Below are 13,278 nucleotides of genomic sequence, written 5' to 3'. Positions count from 1 at the left end.
ATTGTGTTTAGTAGTGTAATATAACCTGCACTTGAGGGGATGATTGTGTTTAGTAGTGTAATGTCACCTGCACTTGAGGGGATGATTGTGTTCAGTAGTGTAATGTAACCTGCACTTGAGGGGATGATTGTGTTTAGTAGTGTAATGTAACCTGCACTTGAGAGGATGATTGTGTTTAGTAGTGTAATGTAACCTGTACTTGAGGGGATGATTGTGTTTAGTAGTGTAATGTCACCTGCACATGAGGGGATGATTGTGTTTAGTAGTGTAATGTCACCTGCACATGAGGGGATGATTGTGTTTAGTAGTGTAATGTCACCTGCACATGAGGGGATGATTGTGTTTAGTAGTGTAATATAACCTGTACTTGAGGGGATGATTGTGTTTAGTAGTGTAATGTCACCTGCACATGAGGGGATGATTGTGTTTAGTAGTGTAATGTCACCTGCACATGAGGGGATGATTGTGTTCAGTAGTGTAATGTCACCTGCACTTGAGGGGATGATTGTGTTCAGTAGTGTAATGTCACCTGCACTTGAGGGGATGATTGTGTTCAGTAGTGTAATGTCACCTGCACTTGAGGGGATGATTGTGTTCAGTAGTGTAATATAACCTGTACTTGAGGGGATGATTGTGTTCAGTAGTGTAATATAACCTGCACTTGAGGGGATGATTGTGTTCAGTAGTGTAATGTAACCTGCACTTGAGGGGATGATTGTGTTTAGTAGTGTAATGTCACCTGCACTTGAGGGGATGATTGTGTTTAGTAGTGTAATATAACCTGCACTTGAGGGGATGATTGTGTTCAGTAGTGTAATGTAACCTGCACTTGAGGGGATGATTGTGTTCAGTAGTGTAATATAACCTGCACTTGAGGGGATGATTGTGTTCAGTAATGTAATGTAACCTGCACTTGAGGGGATGATTGTGTTTAGTAGTGTAATGTAACCTGCACTTGAGAGGATGATTGTGTTTAGTAGTGTAATGTAACCTGTACTTGAGGGGATGATTGTGTTTAGTAGTGTAATGTCACCTGCACATGAGGGGATGATTGTGTTTAGTAGTGTAATGTCACCTGCACATGAGGGGATGATTGTGTTTAGTAGTGTAATGTCACCTGCACATGAGGGGATGATTGTGTTTAGTAGTGTAATATAACCTGTACTTGAGGGGATGATTGTGTTTAGTAGTGTAATGTCACCTGCACATGAGGGGATGATTGTGTTTAGTAGTGTAATGTCACCTGCACATGAGGGGATGATTGTGTTCAGTAGTGTAATGTAACCTGTACTTGAGGGGGATGATTGTGTTTAGTAGTGTAATATAACCTGCACTTGAGGGGATGATTGTGTTCAGTAGTGTAATGTCACCTGCACATGAGGGGGATGATTGTGTTCAGTAGTGTAATGTAACCTGCACTTGAGGGGATGATTGTGTTCAGTAGTGTAATATAACCTGCACTTGAGGGGATGATTGTGTTCAGTAGTGTAATGTAACCTGCACTTGAGGGGATGATTGTGTTCAGTAGTGTAATATAACCTGCACTTGAGGGGATGATTGTGTTCAGTAGTGTAATATAACCTGCACTTGAGGGGATGATTGTGTTCAGTAGTGTAATGTCACCTGCACTTGAGGGGATGATTGTGTTCAGTAGTGTAATATAACCTGCACTTGAGGGGATGATTGTGTTCAGTAGTGTAATATAACCTGCACTTGAGGGGATGATTGTGTTCAGTAGTGTAATGTCACCTGCACTTGAGGGGATGATTGTGTTCAGTAGTGTAATGTAACCTGCACTTGAGGGGATGATTGTGTTCAGTAGTGTAATATAACCTGCACTTGAGGGGATGATTGTGTTCAGTAGTGTAATGTAACCTGCACTTGAGGGGATGATTGTGTTCAGTAGTGTAATATAACCTGCACTTGAGGGGATGATTGTGTTCAGTAGTGTAGGCATGTGTGTCTTTATTGTGTTACTGTCCAATGGAATGAGTGCCCCACACACACACACAAGAGCTGTGTGCCTGTGTGCGTTTGTGCATCTGTAATTGTTTGTGTGTGCGTGCGTGCAAGTGTGTGTGTGTGTGTGTGGATCAAATCAAATCTTATTTGTCACATGCTTCGTACACAACAGACTTAACAGTGAAGTTATATAAAAATGAAATAGTGACACAAGGAATATTGTTACGGTTTTCTTCCGTCGAAGGAGAGGAGGACCAAAATGCAGCGTGGTTATTTCGATACATCTTTAATCAAAGATAAACACGAACAATACAAAAACAATAAACGTAACGTGAAAACCTAAACAGCCTTATCTGGTGCAAACAAACACAGAGACAGGAACAATCACCCACGAAACACTCAAAGAATATGGCTGCCTAAATATGGTTCCCAATCAGAGACAGCGATAAACACCTGCCTCTGATTGAGAACCACTCCAGGCAACCATAGACTTTTCTAGACAACCCCACTATACCACAATCCCAATACCTACAAAACCCCAAGACAAAACACACCACATAATTAACCCATGTCACACCCTGGCCTGACCAAAATAATAAAGAAAATACTAAGACCAGGGCGTGACAAATATATACACAGTGAATAACTAATACAAATAATGAGTATAAAATAACATGACTATATACAGGGCGTATAAAATAACATGGCTATATACAGTAGGGCGTAGAAATAACATGACTATATACAGGGAGTATAAAATAACATGACTATATACAGTAGGGCATAGAAATAACATGGCTATGTACAGTAGGGAGTAGAAAATAACATGGCTATATACAGGGCGTAGAAATAACATGACTGTATACAGTAGGGCGTAGAAATAACATGACTATATACAGTAGGGCGTAGAAATAACATGGCTATATACAGGGAGTAGATAATAACATGACTATATACAGGGAGTAGAAAATAACATGGCTATATACAGGGAGTAGAAAATAACATGGCTATATACAGGGAGTAGAAAATAACATGACTATATACAGGGAGTAGAAAATAACATGACTATATACAGTAGGGCGTAGAAATAACATGGCTATATACAGGGAGTAGAAAATAACATGACTATATACAGGGAGTAGAAAATAACATGACTATATACAGGGAGTAGAAAATAACATGGCTATATACAGGGAGTAGAAAATAACATGTTTATATATAGGGAGTAGAAAATAACATGGCTATATACAGGGAGTAGAAAATAACATGGCTATATATATATGCAGGGAGTAGAAAATAACATGGCTATATTCAGGGAGTAGAAAATAACATGGCTATATTCAGGGAGTAGAAAATAACATGGCTATATTCAGGGAGTAGAAAATAACATGGCTATATACAGGGAGTAGACAATAACATGACTATATGCAGGGAGTAGAAAATAACATGGCTATATACAGGGAGTAGAAAATAACATGGCTATATACAGGGAGTAGAAAATAACATGGCTATATTCAGGGAGTAGAAAATAACATGGCTATATACAGGGAGTAGACAATAACATGACTATATGCAGGGAGTAGAAAATAACATGGCTATATACAGGGAGTAGAAAATAACATGGCTATATACAGGGAGTAGAAAATAACATGGCTATATACAGGGAGTAGAAAATAACATGGCTATATACAGGGAGTAGAAAATAACATGGCTATATACAGGGAGTAGAAAATAACATGACTATATGCAGGGAGTAGAAAATAACATGGCTATATACAGGGAGTAGAAAATAACATGGCTATATACAGGGAGTAGAAAATAACATGGCTATATACAGGGAGTAGAAAATAACATGGCTATATACAGGGAGTAGAAAATAACATGACTATATGCAGGGAGTAGAAAATAACATGGCTATATACAGGGAGTAGAAAATAACATGGCTATATACAGGGAGTAGAAAATAACATGGCTATATACAGGGAGTAGAAAATAACATGACTATATGCAGGGAGTAGAAAATAACATGACTATATACAGGGAGTAGAAAATAACATGGCTATATACAGGGAGTAGAAAATAACATGGCTATATACAGGGAGTAGAAAATAACATGGCTATATACAGGGAGTAGAAAATAACATGGCTATATACAGGGAGTAGAAAATAACAGGATTATATACAGGGAGTAGAAAATAGCATGGCTATATACAGGGAGTAGATAATAACATGGTTATATACAGGGAGTAGAAAATAGCATGGCTATATGCAGGGAGTAGAAAATAACATGGCTATATACAGGGAGTAGATAATAACATGGCTATATGCATGGAGTAGAAAATAACATGACTATATACAGGGAGTAGAAAATAACATGGCTATATACAGGGAGTAGAAAATAACATGGCTATATACAGGGAGTAGAAAATAACATGGCTATATATATGCAGGGAGTAGAAAATAACATGGCTATATACAGTACAGGAAGTAAAAAATAACATGGCTATATTCAGGGAGTAGAAAATAACATGGCTATATACAGTACAGGAAGTAAAAAATAACATGGCTATATTCAGGGAGTAGAAAATAACATGGCTATATTCAGGGAGTAGATAATGACATGGCTATATACAGGGAGTAGAAAATAACATGGCTATATACAGGAAGTAAAAAATAACATGGCTATATTCAGGGAGTAGAAAATAACATGGCTATATTCAGGGAGTAGATAATGACATGGCTATATACAGGGAGTAGAAAATAACATGGCTATATACAGGGAGTAGAAAATAACATGGCTATATACAGGGAGTAGAAAATAACATGGCTATATACAGGGAGTAGATAATAACATGGCTATATACAGGGAGTAGAAAATAACATGGCTATATACAGGGAGTAGAAAATAACATGGCTATATACAGGGAGTAGAAAATAACATGGCTATATACAGGGAGTAGAGATTACATGTTTATATATAGGGAGTAGAAAATAACATTTTTATATACAGGGAGTAGATAATAACATGGCTATATACAGGGAGTAGATAATAACATGGCTATATACAGGGAGTAGATAATAACATGGCTATATACAGGGAGTAGAAAATAACATTTTTATATACAGGGAGTAGATAATAACATGGCTATATGCAGGGAGTAGAAAATAACATGGCTATATGCAGGGAGTAGAAAATAACATGACTATATACAGGGAGTAGAAAATAACATGGCTATATACAGGGAGTAGAAAACAACATTTTTATATACAGGGAGTAGAAAATAACATGGCTATATACAGGGAGTAGAAAATAACATGGCTATATACAGGGAGTAGAAAATAACATGGCTATATACAGGGAGTAGAGATTACATGTTTATATATAGGGAGTAGAAAATAACATTTTTATATACAGGGAGTAGATAATAACATGGCTATATACAGGGAGTAGATAATAACATGGCTATATACAGGGAGTAGATAATAACATGGCTATATACAGGGAGTAGAAAATAACATTTTTATATACAGGGAGTAGATAATAACATGGCTATATGCAGGGAGTAGAAAATAACATGGCTATATGCAGGGAGTAGAAAATAACATGACTATATACAGGGAGTAGAAAATAACATGGCTATATACAGGGAGTAGAAAACAACATTTTTATATACAGGGAGTAGAAAATAACATGGCTATATACAGGGAGTAGAAAATAACATGGCTATATACAGGGAGTAGAAAATAACATGGCTATATACAGGGAGTAGAAAATAACATGGCTATATACAGGGAGTAGAAAATAACATGGCTATATGCAGGGAGTAGAAAATAACATGGCTATATACAGGGAGTAGAAAATAACATGGCTATATACAGGGAGTAGAAAATAACATGGCTATATATATGCAGGGAGTAGAAAATAACATGGCTATATTCAGGGAGTAGAAAATAACATGACTATATACAGGGAGTAGAAAATAACATGGCTATATACAGGGAGTAGAAAATAACATGACTATATACAGGGAGTAGAAAATAACATGACTATATACAGGGAGTAGAAAATAACATGGCTATATACAGGGAGTAGAAAATAACATGGCTATATACAGTACAGGAAGTAAAAAATAACATGGCTATATTCAGGGAGTAGAAAATAACATGGCTATATTCAGGGAGTAGAAAATAACATGGCTATATACAGGGAGTAGATAATAACATGGCTATATACAGGGAGTAGATAATAACATGGTTATATACAGGGAGTAGATAATAACATGGCTATATACAGGGAGTAGAAAATAACATGAATATATACAGGGAGTAGATAATAACATGGCTATATACAGAGAGTAGAAATAACATGGCTATATGCAGGGAGTAGAAAATAACATGGCTATATACAGGGAGTAGAAAATAACATGGCTATATACAGAGAGTAGAAATAACATGGCTATATGCAGGGAGTAGAAAATAACATGGCTATATGCAGGGAGTAGAAAATAACATGACTATATACAGGGAGTAGAAAATAACATGGCTATTTATATGGAGTGGAAAATTACATGGCTATATAGGTAGTAGATAATAACATGGCTATTTATATTTAGTGGAAAATTACATGGCTATATACAGGCAGTACCAGTCCCGTGTCGATGCGCGGGGGTATGAGGTAATTGAGGTAGTTACCCTTTAATGCATTTGCCCACCAGGAAGAGACCGTTGTTTGGTTAGGCGGTGTTGCTGTGGCGCTCATGTGATTACTGAGTTTGCTAAACAAATGGCCACTGGATTCATGTAAATAATCCTGATGTCATTCTGGCAGGTAGTCATAGGCTACCAAATAATCAAGCCATGTTGGTATAGGCTACATTGTTGTTAACATTTAAATTAGATGGTTTTGGGAAAGTCTTTTCCATCTGTACCAGAAGACGGTGATTATTTGCATCATCGCTAACCGCTACTGTGTGTCCTCTAGACACACACGCACCACACACACACACAGAGAGAGAAAAGGGCATTCCTGTGCCGTTTCAGAAATTTGCCAGAAAATAGGAATCACTGATGCATTTTGTTCATGTCTTGTGATTCACTGGGCAAATGAATGCCCTTTCTAATCATTTCAATAGACTTAGTTGATTTCAAATAGTTGATTTCAAAATTAATTTCAAATAAAACATTTAATGTTGTTGAGTTTCATTTCAATGTCTGGTTTCGGTGTTTCCATCCGCGTTTTCTGCAACGTGTATTTTGACTACAAACACAGTCACGCATTCAACAGTGGAATGAAGGCAATCCCATCCCGGACAATATACAGGGGCATGTTTACGTGTCTGGTGAGGAGAAGGGGAACATGTCGAAGTGTCTGGTGAGGAGAAGGGGAACATGTCGAAGTGTGGCCGTGTTTAGGAAGTCATCACTGGAGTGATTAAAACATCAATTAAAATACACTCAGCCTCTCTAACTCTACTTGTGTCTCTCCATCTTTGTTTGGTCAGTGAGTATTCAGTTTTAAGTGTGTGTGCGTGCGTGTGGAGGTCACAATACAGTGTTGTGTTTATCTGAGAACACACACACACACACACTCACAGAAATACAGCCAACAAATACACAATACATTGACGGAAATATATCTTAATTTACACACTGCAGCGATATTAGATATTCCTGCTGTTAGATGATTTATAACTTGCAGTCCAACTCAGTTAGAAATACAAAACACTATAATGTTACACCATAACTTAAAGGACGATATTCTAGACACACACACACACACACACACACACACACACAATGTTAAAGTGTGATTGATTCTCAGTGGGGAGCCAGCAGACGTTCACCCCTAAGTGTTTGTGGTGGTCAAGATGCTCTCCGTCCATCTCTCCCCTTAGCAACAAGTGCAGTGCTTTAAAAACAGTCACACGTAAGAGTGTGAAATACAGCGATTGCCAGAGTAATGAGGTTTTCCAAAAGGCCTTAGTCCGTTCGGGCCACCATAATATTGATTTAATTCATATTAATGCCACATGACAAGGCATAGCCGACTGTCAGTAACGGAACCAGGTTTTTTTTCCAGCTTGTGTGGGTGTCGGCGTGCCTGGCATTCATATGTGTGTTTGTGTGTGTCTCTCTCTCTCTCTCTCTCTCTCTCTCTCTCTGTGTGTCTGTGTGTGTGTCTGTGTGTGTTTGCCTGCGTATAAGCTTCTATCTCTCTTCTCTCCACAGTCTAGTAGGAAGAATATTGGCCTCTTCTTCCAACACACCCTGAGGGAGATGAACACTCCCAAGCATGGGCGTGTATGAATGGAATGTATAGACAAAATGGGCCCTGGTCCAGCTCTTTATACCCAAAGCAGTGTAGGCCTAACGTTATGATTATGTCTAATTAATTGGGTAATTAATTATGGAATATAAAAAATGTATTTTACAGTAAACAGGGCACCACCTATCATTTAAGTCGATAGGACTTTCTTAGCAAGTCGGGATAAACCGTACATGTCACAATTATAACCTCAAGGTTCTGTAGAGTTCTTTAAATGTCGGATTCAACATCTCAGAGACAGTGATATTATTTTATAACAGGAAAAATATGTATTATAAAAACAAGGTAATACTACAGTACAGGATAAATGACTCCGTGACTCAGAATGATAAGCAATGATGAAGTAATTAGAATGGGGAAGGGAGGGAAACAGAGAGGAGGGTTTCTCTTAACTCAAGAGTAGGACAAGCTATCATTTAGGATGATTCTACATGAGACAAAGCAGGGAATTTAAGAGAGAGATATATCCTGCGTTGCATGCGCTTACGTGGAATTCCATAGTAGCTCAATCTCTGGCTGGATTCCCAAATGTCCTTTTAGTGGGAAAAGGGGAGAAGGTCCTTGTTCAGACAGTTCCGGGGTGGTGTCTTTGTCCGACTGAGATCCAAGTGAGAGCAGAGGACAATCGTTGAAATTCCTACATTGGTGTTTGGCCTCCGCTCATTGAGATCGGGGGGGGGGGTCAATAATAAAGGGCGCTTTCCAGTTACCAACTACACCGACGTCTGAGAAGCAGAAGGATATCAGTCGTCCGTGGCTATTATTCACGTCACGCTTTTATAGTTCAGTTCGAATGGACAGCGTGGGCGGGGATAGGCTCCTAGGCCTGATTGGCTGAAGTGTTCCGTGGTCACTGTTAATTAACAGGAGGTGCCCCATGCCCAGGGAGGAGAGTAGTGTTCCGTTGTTGATGGATAAATCCTTTGTAAAAAAAAAAAAAAACGGGGAAAGGTGGGTAATTGTTCAGGGCATAATGTTCCCTACGTAATGATCACAAAACATGACACGTTCTCCTTGAAATACAGAGAAGTTATTCCCAACAGGGAAAAATAAACAATATCATTGAACATTTCTACAGCATACAATGATCATAGGATACATCAGTACTTCCCCACCTAGAACCTTCTGATGTTAACAAGAATGCCGATCCCATATGAATGGTCTGGATTCTGTCCGTTTAGAGCAGAGCGATCCATTTGGCAGGTCTCTGCTGTTCCGGTGCCGTCCTGTCCTGGACAGAACGTTTGGAAGTGGATGTTCTGCTGTTTAATGGTTATCTTGTAATATATATATATTTATTTTCCAGGGTGGGTCAACATTGAGACCAGTGTCTCATCTACAAGGGAAGCCTGTGAACATACACAATTTAATGCATATCATGTAATATTTGCATTGTAATTGTTTTTATTTATCCTTTATTTAACCAGGCAAGTCAGTTAAGAACAAATTCTTATTTACAATGATGGCCTAGGAACAGTGGGTTAACTGCCTTGTTCAGTTTATGGTCTAAACATTATAAGGCACCATCAAAGACAAGTGTGGCTGTTTTTTGTTGGGAAAGGGGGGAGAAGAGCGGCTGGGTCGTGTCACGTCTTTTCATCTCTACCGTTGGCATGCCGACGGGAGAGTAGATATGTATTGCGTACACTCTGCCAACTGCCAGGCATTAGGAATTGGCCTGGTCTGTCGTCAGCGTCAGTAATCCAAACTGCTCTATAACCCATGTAGCAATACGCACCAAACTAAACAAGTCTCCTTTTGTTTATTTCACTGTGTTTATTTGTTTACACCTCTCATTTCCCACCGTGGAGTACTGGAGGTTTTAGATTGTTGTGTTGTTGTGTGTGTAGCCTAGACGTACTAATCAAACCGGATAAGGACTTGATACCTGGTGAAAGCTGCCTTTAGCTAATTTACCTGTGTAAGCTAGTTGATTCTGACAATGTGTCTACTGTGACTACGAACAGATGTAAGTGTGTGTGTGTGTGTGTGTTTGTGTGTGTGTGTGTGTGTATGTGTGTGTGTGTGGGCATACGTGCGTGGCTGGGTTAGCGGCAGTGTTTCCGTGTGCTCTGAGGCGTGTTAATGACAGCAGGCAGAAAATGAACAGACAATGAGCAGACTCATACATGATCTGCCGTACAGGTACAGTTCTGCGTGTGTGTGTGTCGGTGTGTGTTTGTGAGATGTTGATGTGCCTGTAGGATTTAAACACTCGCTCCCCAATCCCCCCTTCCCCAAAACACGTATAAATATTGTTATATAAATTGTGCCTTCCTGTATTATGCTCATGCTAAAAAGGTCTATTCTATTCTACTGAGACATTTACTTTATGTTAGTTTTCTTATCTTGTATTATTTCTTATTGTTGTTGCAAGTTAGCATTTCAGGAACCATGTGTATCCTGTACATACGACTAATACAACTTGAAAGTTGAGGATATGTAGTACATGTATGGGTATTCATTAGGTGTGTGTATTAGTACATGTATGGGTATTCATTAGGTGTGTGTATTAGTACATGTATGGGTATTCATTAGGTGTGTGTATTAGTACATGTATGGGTATTCATTAGGTGTGTGTATTATGAATCAAACTATTATCCCATTACTGGTATGCAGTTGCATTATTCCTTAGCTGGGGTTTAAAGAATAGAGTCTAGGTAAAGGTGTGCCTGTCTATTTTCTAAAGTGCTTTTCCCCCTAGCTAGAATGGCTAAGTGCGTGCATGCCCGAGAGTGGGAGAGAGAGAACGAGGGAGAGATATTGCTGAGAGAATGTGTATGTGTGTGTCTCTGTTTGTGTGTGTGTGTGCAACAGATGAGTGAAGACTCCAAATGGTTAAAGCAGAGACAGCCCTCCTCTCCCCTCCCCTCCCTTCCCTCGACCTCCTTTCCTCTCCCTCCTCCCCCGGTGGGTGTAAACAGACAGAGGCTCAACCTATAGCGCGCCTCCCTCCCTTCTTTCAGCCCCAAGCCCCTCCCCTCTCCTGCCAGCAGCAGCACGGCTCCGAAAGAGTGCCTCAAACTTGGAGAGAGCGAGAGAGAGAAAGAAAGAGGAAAGATTCCGTTTAGAAAGGCAGGCAGTGGCAGAGAGGGTGCGAGAGCGAGCGTGGACCAACCACCAACCAGCAGGATGCGCATTTAACCACCCACTGTCCAGCCTAAGGGGGAAAAAAACGAAAAAAAGATCCAGCATTTTTTTCCTATTTTTTTATTCCTCCCTCTCTCGTTAATGAGTTGAGCTTGAAGCCTGAGCTTGATGCGATAGAGAGTGAGAGTGTGATTGTTCATTAAGAGGAGCCTCTCTGTTCTGTGTGTGCGTTTGAGAGAGTGAGTGGAATAGGAGAAACAGACTACTGCCAGTACTACTGTGCCCAGATAGAGAGAGAGAGAGAGAGAGAGAAAGCTCCAGAGATATCTAAGGCAAGTGTTTTGTGGAGTGGAAGACAAAAGGCGAAAAAAGCTCCAGGCAAGACACAGCGCAGCACCGTGTCTACCCAGCTACATGCCTCTGTGATCGGGTAACGAGAGCAGCCAGGAGGGCTCTGGCCGGATCCTTTTAACCCTTTTGGGGAAGGAACAACTGGAGGATTTCTTAACCAAGGTAACAGCTGAAACCAGTGTATTCTCTCTGCTGCTGCTAATTGACCTTCCTCAGTGTGCTGTTTATGCACCCCTCTCTCTCTCTCTCTCTCTCTCTCTGTGTGTGTGTGTGTGTGTGTGTGCGCGCGCGCGCCTGTGCATCCACTCGCCTTGCCAGTGGTCAATGCAATGTGATTATTTGCAGTCATTCCCATTGTCTGCTTTAAATGTGTGTTTAAATCATCTTCAAAGGAAAGGAGTTGTGTGTGTTGAGGGGACCTGTATCGCATGTTAATACGCTTCTCTCTCTGTGATTCCGTGACTCCGGCACTTTGAGAGTTGATTGGTGAGAGAGAGAGGGAAGTCAACGCTCCCCCGAAAAAAAGCTCCCTCGGAGCTCGGCTGCCCTCACCACTGTCAGATGTTCTGAATTAGAGCGAATAGTTTTTGCGAAGCCGAGCCCAGTCAGTGGTCCTTTTTTTGGTGCTGCTTGTGGTCAGAATTTCCAGCCTCTCCAAATCCACCCAGGCTATAATACCAGGCAGGATGAGGGGGCTGATGTTGTGGAGGGGGATTCTCAAGCCCTTTTTTGGATTGACTCAACAGCATAATAGATTAATTGTGTGTGTTGAGGATTTAGATTTAAAAGGCTGTGAAAAAGAGGGGTGTTTGTTTATGTATTTTTTTATGGAAGTGTATATTTTCATGGTTATTTGATGTCCTGTCTTATAAGATGTGGAAACAGACAATAGCCTACAGTGCCGTTTGTAACACACGTAATAATTCTCACTCTCGTCCTGTTACGGGGAGAATAGACCCTTACACTGCAGGATAATTGGAACCATATTTTTTTGCGGGGGGTGTTTCGGAATTTGTCACTCTGTTACCTTTTCAATTAATTAGCCTGTTGTACATCCCCCGGCCTGCCGCTGAGTGATGGAATGATGCAACGAAAACAGACAGAACTGAACAACATAACAAGTGAATAACTGTCAGGCCGGGAATAAAATAGTGAACGATGTCACAATGCACCGGCTTTGCGTTCATAAACGTCGTGGAGATGGCCAGATGTTAAAAGATGCTAAACATTATTTGTATTTTTTTTTTTTTTACAAAAAATGGACAAGTCAGATGAGCTAGAAAAAGAGGATATCATGTGATATGCTTTTATGATTTCAATATGTTCATCATCTGTGTGTTATAGAAGTGTGGTTTGCCATATGTTCCATCAGTTAAGGAACTTAGATGGCTCTGCCGTATTAAAAACCAGACAATAGGAAGGAGTACTGGGGGCGCAGCAACAATGTGTGTGCTCAGGCGTTAAAGACGCTGTGAAATTCCACCAGTCAGTGATTCCTCTCAGGCCCACTACCACTGAGAGGAACCTGTGGCTTCTCATAATGTCAAACA

The 13,278-nt window shown here is 40.0% G+C and overlaps 1 protein-coding gene across 21 annotated transcripts in view; it reads left to right on the top strand.

Moving 5' to 3' along the window:
- The window catches only part of LOC110533185 (teneurin-3), a 411,381-nt gene that overhangs the window by 169,616 nt on the left and 228,487 nt on the right, over positions 1 to 13,278 (top strand). For 5 of the 21 annotated variants that reach the window (XM_090187581.1, XM_090187580.1, XM_090187579.1 and 2 more), the window contains exon 1: positions 10,861 to 11,890. The exons of 14 other annotated variants lie outside the window; for them this stretch is intronic. The gene's annotated coding sequence lies outside the window, so the exon portion shown is untranslated. Of the gene's footprint in view, positions 1 to 10,860; positions 11,891 to 13,278 lie in introns of those variants that run through there. 2 more of the 21 variants (XM_090187584.1, XM_090187582.1) reach the window with 2 other exon arrangements.

The sequence above is a fragment of the Oncorhynchus mykiss genome, chromosome 10 (genome assembly GCF_057628025.1).
Source record: "Oncorhynchus mykiss isolate SJ-2025 chromosome 10, ASM5762802v1, whole genome shotgun sequence".
NCBI lineage: Eukaryota > Metazoa > Chordata > Actinopteri > Salmoniformes > Salmonidae > Oncorhynchus > Oncorhynchus mykiss.
The sequence above is the reverse complement of the archived record's forward strand: the minus strand, read 5'-3'. Positions and strand labels throughout refer to the sequence as shown.